Genomic DNA, 12,977 nt, shown 5'->3' on the forward strand with positions numbered 1-12,977 from the left:
TTCTACATTTTTCTTCTTCTTCTCAACAGACTGCACTTTTAAGCACCGTTGCCCAAAATTACTACAATTAAAAATGGAAGTAATTTATAGATATCAGATATACAATATCGTTGTAGTCTTGCGGCCAACTCGTACCTCAAGTATTCGGCCAACTCATCGCTTCGCACGACACATAAAATACGATGAAAAAGTTTGTTAGGGTTACCTTCAACATCTCTTTCTTTAAATTTTATAGTTTTGGCTACACTTGCAAGCGATAGAACCTTGTCCCTTCGCTTCAGATGGACGTCACTAAAGCGTTGACCCACAGTTTATTTAATCGAAGCTACACCTCTATCGAGGGCTCCATCACAATTCACACTTTCATCGCCCACCAAGCCAGTAGATATAAAAACCAAAAGATTTGACGAGATTTTAAAAGGATGTACGAGTTGAGTCAGGTAATCATCTTCTGAAGATCCTTATTGTTCCTGGCTTTCCGAGATTCTCTCAGTTCTGAACACGACGAGTATATTCTTTCCGACAGTTTGCATGAACCTGGACACTTTCATTGTTACTTATCAGCGCACGAATGTTGTCTTTTCCAGCATCACTAAATCGACGTAACGTGTCAATACCTCTTTTTACCACAGTTATGTCACCACTTTTGGTTCCATTGCATAAAATGCATTGCATGGACTTCATAATTAGATTTTATGTCACCAAAAGGTAATAATAATTTGAGCTGTAGCGCCATTTACTGATCAACTAATATAGCGTAATAGTAAATTGGGTATGCGATCACTGCTAGCTCAACATAAAACTAATTAGCTGCGTTAATTTTAGAGATAGAACAATGGTTTCGGGCTTGTTGAAAAGATCTTAAAACAGCGAATAACGATTACTTCAGAACATTTTTCCGTATATAGTTCCGTTTCAAAGTTTTCACAATTAAAGATAGAAATACAAATTGAAATACACATTCCTTTCACTTTAAGACCCCATATTTAAAGACGACGCTAGTATATAACAAGAAGTGGTCATAAACAATAATTTTGAATCTATTCTGATTGAAATGAAGCAAGAACGAAGTTTTTACCTTCAAATGTCGAGAAGATACGACGTTATAAAATTTAAGGGATAAATTCTGTCATCGGCCATTTTGACGTCTTATCTTGCTTTCTCCAAGTGGGATTTTCTGGGACTTTGAGTGTGTTTTTCAAAACAACAATGTGAACATCTTCGCCAATTTTCAGCTTGTTGTTATAAAATTCCGGGTCAAAACCTAAATACACTGAACTACTAACCTTTCTTCCTCGAGGAAACAAGAATTCTCTGTTCGTGTCCTTTATTCAGAAAAAGAGAGCTTGAGTTGTCGTCCATTCTCAGGATTCCCTCGGTGAACACGAAGTTTCGTCTCGAATCTGGGTCTCCCTATACGATATAGTTGACGTGTCTCTTGAAGCTGTTGTACAAGGGAACTTCTATCACGAAATCCAATCCGCGATTAACCAGAATATCCATATCTTCCTGGCATACCTTCGAAGGAGCTCGTCACTTTCTCTGGCTCTCTTCTTTGCTGCCATCACTTGAATTAGAACCTCTGCTTTAGCGACGTCTGGTTGACATTAATTGTGTTCAGTTTACCCAATTGTTACTCTTCTCTTTGTTTTCAACTATCCCCGTGGAGTGAAAAACCAGCGCCCGGGGTGAGAGTATGCGACAGCGCTTTCATACATACATTAAAAGTAATTTTTTCTCCAACTTTTGCGCCCCTTACTTCGGCGCCCGGGGCCGTCGTCTCGCTGGCCGCCCGCCCCCGACGGCTCGGTAGTCTTTACGCGACACTGTACTCTTTCATACCCCGACCTTTCGTCGTTTTAGTGATTCTTATTTCATGCATTATAATACCAGGTTATCATAAAATAAGTGTCGCTGTTCAGAGAACTTTGGAGACGTAATCACTTGACGTAATACAACCAAACTTAGTAGTAGTATATTTGGAAACATGCAGAAGCGGTTAGTGTAGGAAAAGCTATTAGTTCCAATGGTCGCTACCAGAGGCAATTGTGGCGCTCTACAATGCCAAGTAAGTGCAGCATGGATGAAAAGACACTAGGAATATCAAATGAGAAGAAAGGCTGTAATTATCTCGCCTCTGGGTCTTGTGGCATTGTTGCGCTATTAAACCCCGTGGGCAGTGGCGGACTTACGGGTGTTGTGGGGTGAATCTCCCCTTAAAATTCCTAGATATTTTACAAAAACGAAGCTAAATGTTACTCTGTCCTATGCTCATTAACTGCAAGCTTTCCCCCCCCCCCCAAAGAAAAAGAAGCAACGAATATATTAGTTTCAAATGTCGCCTCCAGAAGTTATTGTGTTGTTCAGTGCCAAGTACGGTAAGTGCAGTATGGAAGACAGATGACATTATTTATGTTAAATGAAAGAATCCTGTAATTATGGTCCCCGCGAGATGCGTGGCATTGATGTGTAGTCCTGTTAATATCCTCGTGGTGTAGTGTTTTGGGCGATAATGATAATGTGAACTTTTGCCCAAAGGCATGGTCTTTGATGTGAAGCTCGCAGGGCAAGATGAACCCATGGTGATTTCGCATTGCTTTCTTATGAGATCATGATGACGTTCTACGAACGGGACCTACAGTTAATGGGATCCAAACCACGTGTGTCTACACAGGGAAAGGAACCCGGAACCCATTGATCACAAGGTAAAGAGAGGGGAAAGAAAAACGAAGCAAAAATCGGACTTTAGCAAGGTCAGAGTAGTTCACTTCTGGTACATAGTGGGTTCAAACTCGTATCGCTGAAAGACATGCAGGCATGAGTAAGCATCTGCGTTGTAATGTAGTGCAAGACCAGGCTACGAATGTTGTACCGAGAGAGCAACCATGGTGCTGACGTTGCCAGAAATAGCCTCGTTAGTGAAACTGTACTATACGTTGAATAACAGTGGTGGTGTCACTCTTAAATTTCGCCGACGAAAAGGATTACGTTGTGGTGCCATCATACATATTCGTTAAAAAAAAACGTTGAGAAAGTTTGAAGATACTCACACATTTGGGTTGGTACCAGGAAAAGGTCGTAAGAGTGTAATACGAGAAGTTCAAAATGTTCCTACTGCCGTCCTGGATAAATTCGTGAGTAGCAGTGGCGTCGTAAGTGCGAAGGCAGTGTCAAAATCATCTGGACATGCAATATTCAACTTTGTGGAAAATTATGCTCAAAGTATTGCTTTGGTATCCTTGCAAAGTAACAATAAAACATCACTTGCATCTCGCAGATGCCGACGCTCGTATAACATTTGCATTAACATTTCGTCTACGTGTGGAAGTGGAGAATGCCTAGCCGTGGAATGGGACTCACTTTTACCTTCACGGGATTGTAAACACTCACAACTGCCACATATGGGCTAGCAAAAACCCATGTGAAGTACACGAAGTGCTCCTGCATTCACCTAAATTGACTGTGTGATGTGGGTTTACTGCTCAGTTTATCCTCGGATCATACTTCTTTGAGGACGATGGTCCAAATAGATCAGTGACAATTTCCATCACTTTGCAGAGATATGCCAACATACTGACCACATTTGTTATTCCACAGTTACAGCAACGCAGGTGTCAACCGCTTTCATGGAGGACGGAGCGGCAGATTCTTTGCGAACACTTCACAGAAGACCAATTCTTCGCCGTTGCTTTGCCTTTCAATGGCCAGCCCAATCACCCGACTTAACTCCATGTGACTCTTGGTTGTGGGCATGGGCGGGCGAAGGGGGTGAGCAAGTGGGGTCCGGACAACCCTGGATCACGAAAATGTATACGTCATATAGCAAACCATGTAATTCAGTACCAGAAATACCAGACGTGATATAGCAACCATGGAGGTGCCCCCCTTAGAAATTTTTCTCCGGGTGCCCCTGGTTGTTGGAGTGCCTACAAAGTCTAGTGTATCAGGGACACGTCCCGACTCTGAACATTTGGCGTCTGTGTCAGAATTTTATTCCGTATATCCAAGCTACTACTGCATATCAACTACGTTCTGCAATGACCGTACAGTAGATCGAATTCTCTACATGAAACATCAGGATGGAGCTCATATTGAACAGTATCCCATACTTTCTTCTGCTGAAGCAGTGTAAACCGTGGGTACACTGTGACATTGTACTGTGCCGTTATTTATTCTATAGAGTGCTTTCCTACCAATTCTGGCTTTAGACTTCCATTGTGTTTACGTTCCCTTCTTACCCCGCTACTAAACCACACCCAGTGGTGCAAAAACATTTTGGGAGGATTTTCTCCAAAAGGGACTGTTTTTCGAAATCCTGGACTTTTGAGGATGCAGATCGACGCTTTGAGCATACGAAAGACTAACATTTGTTTCGCTTCTATTTTAAGACATCTCGGAAGTATAAGGGTAGCTTCAGCGGAAAATCCCCATCCTAAGCTATTAATCCGCCACTACCCACAGGGTTAATATCGTAACAATGCCAAGAGACCCACAAGCGATACAACTTTTCTTCTCGTTTGTCATCCCTAGTATCATTTTGCGTCTACGCTGCACTTACTTGGCGTTCTACAGCGCCACAATTATCTCTGGTAGCGAACATTGAAACTAGTTGTGTTTTCTATACTAATCGCTTCTGCATGTTTCCAAATGTACTCTTACCAAGTTTCGTTGCATTTTCTCAAGTGGTCACGTCTCCAGAGGTCTCTGAACAGCGATACTTATCTTATGATAACTTGGTATATATATGGCGAACTAAAAAAAATAGTTTACTGAAGGTCTATCCATAAGAATACAATTTCATTATACTACAATATATACAATAAAAGTGTAAGTTAATAGACTATATATTAATATAATTAACTAAACTAACTACGTGAGTATAATTTAATATACACAAGCCTGTTTGGCTCTTCCCAGATATCTCTAGCCAAAATCCTTGCAAGCTGTTTGGCTTTTCAGGATGCAAAATATATGGAACAGTAAAGGTCAAGTGAATGTAAACTAATTTCAGTAATATTATCAAGAAACCTCATCTATGTACAATATGCTTATTTGCTGGAGTTACACTTCAAACGCACTGCTACGTTGATCCGTTGTGTTCATTTGGCTTATAATTAAAGTTTATCCCCCTCCTTAGCCTCAAGTTATCACAATCAGCCAAAGAAAATAAATTACAGGTGGCACGACTGTGGGGAGGATTGTTTACTCTGTAATGTCTACCCCTCCGGGCAGGTGCGTGAGCTTGAAGTTTATTTTTCATCTTGCAGGGCGTAAACTTCCCCGTGATGTTACATCGCGGGCGCATTTCCCCCTCTTTAGGGTGTAGGGCGTAAATTTCCCAGGAGCAAAATTCTCGACACCTATGCACGAAATCACGAATCACAAGTAGTATTCCCACAAATCATCGTTTATGCTATCGATGTTATGTTGTATACCTGTCACCACCGTATTTTATCACCTTCTGGCTACCAGGCATCTCCTTCCCGTTTCCGTGTCGTTTGTGGAGAAGGAGACCAGCAAACTGTGACTTAACAGAGCATTCAGTTACAAATGACGGTTAGACAAATATAATATTTCTTACTGTAATATACATACAGTACCTTATGTAAATCAGTTTAATCTCATTTATGCATATCATTATTACTTATCGAATTTGCGTATAAAACGTGTCGTTGTCGTTTAATTATTTTTACTTAGATTTAGAAGTAGGTAAAGGATTAATAGTGGAAGTAGTAGTGTAGAGTTAATTTCATTTTTATGTGTATTATTATTATGTGTGTTTGATATCAATTTCATATGTGAAGGATTGAGAGAAGTCGGGATTTTAATTAATATTGATTTCAAATGATATGTAATTGTAAGGCGAACCTCTGGATAAATTCCATGTAGAAAACATAGGAAGTTGGAACTCAGCTCGCATGAAACCCAGCACAGAGAAGAAAAAGAGACAAAAGTTGGAAGACAAGATTCTTTGTCTGCAATCAGGGAATACGCATGAGTTTGAAGCAACTGGTACATCATTGCTAACTCAATTGTTCATAGAGTAAGTGCATATGGCTGAAATTTCAGTATCTAAGTGCATACAAAAGATAGCGATGACAAGTTTACTCCGGTCGGATACGTTGTCAGCTGGAGACAAAGAGCCGAGAACAGCCATTGTTAAAAACGCTTGCTGGAGTTGAGAGGATATGCGAAATTTTCATATACAAAGAGGTGTTAACTTTTGAGGATTGACCAGATTTCACACCTTTTTCCTTGGAAGCATCATTTCCAATGAAATTTCCGCCAGTTAAAATCGGCCTAGAAATTGAAGCTCCCCCACCTCAGTGGAGCAAAATCAAGGAAACGAGCATTCCCTGAAGAAGCCTTCACCCCTAAAAATAATTATACTGCCACAAGTAATTCTTTAAGTGTTGTAAACATGTTCTTGAAGTTTCGATGTCGTAATATGTAGGATAGGTTAGTCACTTAATAGTATGATTTAGTAAACAATTAAAGAAAGGCTTATTTCGGTTCAGGACGGCAAGTCCAACAGTAATAGCTGAGGGGGATGCATAATAAATGTAAGAGCGACAATGTTGTTGTCGGTGATGCAGATGTCCTGGGGAGAAAAACAGCACATACGTCGTCATGAATTATTGTGTTTATTCGATATGACAGCATGTCGTATGCTCCTATCAGGTGTATTAATGTATGTAAATATTTATTTTAATGTTGTGTGGTGACAAACATTTCAATAACCGAAAAACAATGAAAATAAGTGAAAATCTCAGTTATAGCAACCACCCATGCAGGTGAACCGACTACGAGTACTCCCGATAGGAGGCAGCACTGGTGAAAGTGAGTGAGCGGAAGGGGCTAACTCAAGTACAATGCATGCACATTTTGTTTCAAAACTAATTTAATAGTGATATTTTCTGTGTAGTGTTATATATTGAATGAAAGCTTGACATTTGTACTAAACAGTGCAAGTGTCGGATTTTAGTGTTCATCACTTTTGAGTAATTACCATGAGAACATGGCAAAGTGTGAATTGAGGTCAGATAGTACAATGACCTGTGGAGGTAACCCTCTCGTCCCGCACTCTTTCCCACCATAAGATTTGCAGTAGGTAGAAAGCGAGCCCAGACTTTTGACAACAAGAAGGTTTTGTTAAAAGAGAATAGATGGGAGGAACTAGGATAATTGGTGTCGGGTCGTCAGAGCAGAAGTATCACTCTTCGCGCTCTTCGAGGATAATTCGTGTCTTGTCATCGGAAGGGGAAGTACTCTCTTCGCGAGCTTTGAGAATTGGTATCTTGTCTTCGATGAAGAAACATTAGTCTTCACGTGCATACAGCATATTTAGTATGCATCTTCAACTTTTGTAAAACCTTAAATTCTGGTGCATTTTCGCTAGTGTTAGTGATGTGTAAGTTTGGTAATGATATAGACATTGCAACAGACTTGAAATATTTTTCATGCTTTAGAATGTTCAGCGTTTAAACAATATAAACTTCCGTCGTTTAATTCTGTAAAAGTTGATCATAACAGCTGTGTACGTAGGTACAGAACAGTAACTTTCGTTACGTTTCGAAATAAGCAGGAAACCACGAGTTATTGTTGTGAAAGTTATTTTAGATTCAGTGTCATCTTCCCTTTATTATTAGGGTGATGGAATTAGATAGTCGCACCATAGCCACTTAACAGGCTGGATCGCGCTAGTTTAGGCGAAACGAGCAGCGTCCAAAACTAACTTAACTGCAGGTATCAGTCAAGGGGAATTCTCAATTGTTCCCAGAGCTGACAAGGCGTAGGAGAGGCAGTAGTGCAGCAGAAATGTCTTGTTTCAACGGGAAGGGGAACAAGGCCTTCGTGGGACCGACGTCCCACTACAAGGGAAGATAGTGGGACCAACGTCAGAAGAGGACATGGGACCCATAGGAGACACCCAAAACTAGGACCAGAATATGGATCGTCACATGCAGGCCTAAAAAGTAATATAAATATTTCGGCGAAACAATCTATAAAAATTCTAAATTTCAAAGTATTTTTTCTTGTAAAATTAGTGTAAAGTCCACAACACGTGTGATTACCCCGTATTAAAATTGGTTCATCCAATGAATCTGTGCTCATCATTCTCCACAGGAAGTCCATTAAGGTATGTAAAACGTGTGCCAATATTATGTATTCTTTTCGGATGTCCTGGAGTTGTTTGAGTCCGGTACAATACGGTTAACTAACAGCCATATGTTGTTGCGCGAGTGAGAGATAGTATTGACTCCTCATACCTGGAGTAAAACACGTAGACTTGAAAATTAGAGCATCGTCTTTGCTGGAAATTCTCATATAATTTAAATTCACTTTGTTAAGCATAATCTATTAATCACTTTAAATTAAATTTTTGCTCTACCGACATTTATATCAGCTCTACCGACTTTGCTAGTAAAATTTGCATATTATTAAGATCATTGTTACTTTGCATTTAATTTTAACATTGATTTACATATTTAAATTTATTTAAAATTCTCACTTTATTTGCATATAATTAGTCTCTCTTCGTGCCTCCATTTACATTACTGCTGATCTGTATGTACGGCTAGTTTTTTTTTCATGTCATTATGAATGAAAATACTGAATATGACATTTATTTGTATCTCACAGGACTGTTATATGTAGAAAAGAATATGACTGTTCAATGTAATTAATCCTACAGCTTGGGAGATATACTTAACAATTATTTGATATGATTGGTACAAGCCTAGAAAGCTTTAAGTGGCGTAGCCTACCTCTCTGTTTATTTTCATGGGAGTAACAATGTAAGCGTGCAGTGCACGAACTATCATCTAAATATATACAGCTCAGAGATGACGAGAAGAACCCTAGGAGAAGTAGTGTGACGTAGGTATAGGCTCGCCCACTTTTCGCACAGGTATTTCAAATTACACCACGGAATAGTACACAGATAACTACCCGGAGTAGCAGACATCTAAGTATAGACCACACCTCAAAAACCGAAAATGGACTTGACCGTGTCGTTGACCTTTCCCCACTTCCCCTGTTTTAGGGCTCTTCTCGTCATCTGTGAGCTGTATATATATTTAGATCTATATATACATATATCAGTTACAATGTCATCTCTCTCTCTCTCTATATATATATATCAGTTACAATGTCACACACCACAAACTCATACGGTGTGCAATCGAACTAGCACAGAAGATCTTTCTACCGAAGATTTACACTCTATCACGGAGTCATTCCTCCTCTTGTTATCTTATTAGTTTCTTAATACCGTAGATGTTAGAGTGAGTATAAGTTAAATCCTGAAAGTGTAATTCATTATATGTCCGGTTGTATAATAAGGTTACAAGAATTTTGGAAAGTCACAGAAATGTCGCTTCTGTTGTTGTAACTTAATAGTAGTCTATAGCTGTTGTATATTTGGTCTAGGAATTAATTCGTGCGGTTGGTACGCACACATTGAAGCTGTAGTACAAACACAAAATACATAAATACCTTAAGAAAAATATTGTCCATCGCTAGCCACCACTTTCGCACATCTGTCAGGCAATGTACGGAATCCGTGGCGAAAGAAGTCCTCATCCTTGGAAGCGATCCAGTCAGAGACCCATGTTTCGATATCTTCTAAAGAAGTAAACCGCTATCCAATTAAATCGTTGTTCATGCAATCGAACAAGTAGTAGTCCGAAGGAGCAACGTCTGGTGAATACGGCGGGTGGGGTAAAACTTCCCATCCGACATTTTCTAAATAGGTTTTGACCGGTTTTGAGACATGTGGGCGAGCGTTATCATGTTGAACAATAAGTTTATCATGTCTGTTCTCCCATTCTGGTCGTGTTCTGGCCAGAGCTTGCTTCAAACGCATTAATTGTCGTCGATAACGTTCTCCATTCATAGTTTCACCCGGTTGCAGCAGCTCATAGTACACCACACCTTTCATATCCCACCATATGCACAGCATAACCTTTGCACAGTGAATATCTCGTTTTGGTTGTGATGGACCTGGTTCACCTGGTTTTACCCAGGCCTTTTTTCTTTTAGGGTTCTCGTAATGGATCCACTTCTCATCACCCGTAATAATTCGATGCAGAAACCCCTTTCTGCTCTGTCGTTGAAGCAGCAATTCTCAAATGGTTTTTCGTCTTTCAACGTCTCTGTCTTTCAATTCATGTGGAACCCAATGTGACATCTTTTGAATCATTCCCATGGCTTTCAAGCGTTTGGAGACTGTTGTTTGATCAACGCCTAATGCTGCTGCAAGTTGTTCCTGCGTTTGACACGAATCCTGCTCGAGCAATGCTGTCAATTCTTCGTCTTGAATTTTTTTTGGCTGTCCAGCTCGCTCTTGGTCTGCCAAGCCGAAATCACCACTTCTAAACCGTGCAAACCACTTCTGACACGTTCGCTCAGCTAGAGCATGGTCACCATACACTTCCACCAAAATACGATGACTTTCAGTCGCACTTTTCTGCATGTTAAAGTAATGCAGCAGGACACCCCGCAAAAACACTTTATCAGGCACAAATTGCGCCATGTTCACTTAACTACAAACTGGTGTTGTTGACGCTTTAATCCACTGCCCTATACTACGAACGATACGCGATGACAGGGGTTTGCAACACATGTGTGGATACACGGAACTGTGGGACGCTCCGTTCGTTGCGCCATCTCTTGTCCACCCGCACGAATTAATTCCTAGACCAAATACAATTTAAAGTTCAAGGCTTCCTCCTGAATTTTCCTGCGACGTACTGACGAAAAATAAATGGGCGAAAATTTGGCCTTTATAGCCTGTGATATTTCATGAAAAGTAAAAGTGTTCATAAAACACAGTATTTCACTGTGAAAAATGTTGCAGCAATTCAGATAAAGAACTCCGCAAACAAAAAATTGTTGTTGACATTCTGCCACTTTAGACTTTTTTTTAACTTCAAACAATAATTTAGTATGAGACGCATTTGAGTACACTACACGAATGATAGTTTATACGTTTATTAACTTGCAAAAAGTAACAAGTATATTGGTTTGTTAAGCACCTCATTATCATAACCGCGCTTTGTTTACGGGGTTTTTATGACACTTACTACCATGAGTGGCCGAAGGGGAGGCCCCTTGGCTCACAAAAATGTATACTCGTATGTAATATAGCAAAAAAAAACGTATATTAAATACCAGATATGTAATATAGCAACCATCTAGATGCCCCCCTAGAAAATTTCCTTCTGGCGATTCTGCTTACTACAATACTATTCATATAGAAAGATATGCTTGAATTTCATATTCATATCATATACTGGTTTTTATAAACACTTTTCCTTTTTGTTATTATCATAGGTGAAAAATGGCGGTCTTTACCTACTCCTTTTTATAGAAGGATCACTACAGCCGCCCCCTCTTCGCTGGGGAGACTGAAGGGGCTAATCGAATGCAGGAACGTGGTTTTTAGCGATGAGAGAGTCATCTCTATTGACACTATAGGACACAGTAGTGGTCATGTGTGAATCGGTGGGCGTGCTGGTGAGCGGAAATTCCAGTGCATTATCTTGCTCGCCATACTGTATCCATGCCTTGCACTGTAATGTGAAAGTAACAAGCTTCTACGAGTAGAATATCGTACTGAATCCTTTTTCTGCACATTTCACGGGATTAGTAAAATCGTGCACGTCCTCTATTTGCTAGGGTAGCCTAGGGTGCTCAAACCATTTTGTGATTCCGGTTTTGATTCCCGTTTGGGAAAGACCTAAATTTTGAACGCATTGCAGTGATTCGAATTCAGTATTAAACAGTAGGGCCACGTCTCATATAATCTCGTGCTGGAAATGAACAGTAAAATCCCACCAAGCAACTAACCAGCGTGCTCAGGTCGGTATATACTTTGGCACTGCTTGATAGATCTCCAAACCTTGAACCACGTATGAGTCACAATGTAACGGCAACACATGTCTGACAGCCGGACACTGGTTACAACTAGTGCAAAGATTTGCCACTCTCTGGCTAGGGGCATCACATTCTAGACATATACCGCCTTATGCAGAGTCGTTTTGACAAATGATTAGCGTCATGCTAAAGGCCGGTCTTCTGCAGCAAGCATATGTAAGTCGACACTAATCACTAGTATGGCACTAATCACACTTCAGAAGAACTCTGCATATGGCCCATAGGGTCTTATGCAGAGTCATTTGACGCGTAATTAGTGTCATGCTAAAGAGTTTGACTAACATATGTTTCCTGCAGTAATCAGGTCTTTAGTATGATTCTAATCTTACGTCAAAACGACTCTGCATAAGGTCTATATTGTTTATCAATGAAACCGGTTGTAAGTTTGACCAGTTATTTGTATGGACGCTCGGTTTAATATGCGTAGTATTAGAGTAAGTTTATTTATTTATTTACGAACATAATTCCAGATACAGCTAAACGCCAGTTTACACTGGAATGTCTAACAAATCTTATATTTTTGAATTCCTGTATAGCATGTTTGGGATAATCCAAGAGGACACTGTTGGAAAAAATGAAATATTTGTGTTTAATGTCCTACGATTATACTTGTTAGGCTAAAGGAGACAATGATTGAAGCAAATGAATGATGATGGAAGAATTGGTGGAATGAGAAAGTGGAAGAAAATGAGTACCCCGAGAAAACCCTAGAGCACGATGATGTCTACCACAAACATACTTGGCCGGGAATCGAAACAACGATCACACGCACTAGAAATACGCACTAGAAACAAGCGCTTTACACTTAACCACCGTGCCCCTCTTAGGAGAATGTTGGCAAAGCTACCAGTTTCCATCACGCTACTGTGTGCCAGTTGTGGGTATCCTACTCTCTGATCTTAAATGCGTTTCTGCTAGTATATGTGATAGCTCATTTGTATTGTTTAAGAATATTTTTGTGATTTATTATACAAAATTTTAAAAATTACTGCAATCCATGATATTTACTTGTTTTTATTTGTTTTCTCTTTCTTTTC

Source organism: Thermobia domestica, chromosome 3, assembly GCF_964235325.1.
Source record: "Thermobia domestica chromosome 3, izTheDome1.hap1.1, whole genome shotgun sequence".
NCBI classification, from domain to species: domain Eukaryota; kingdom Metazoa; phylum Arthropoda; class Insecta; order Zygentoma; family Lepismatidae; genus Thermobia; species Thermobia domestica.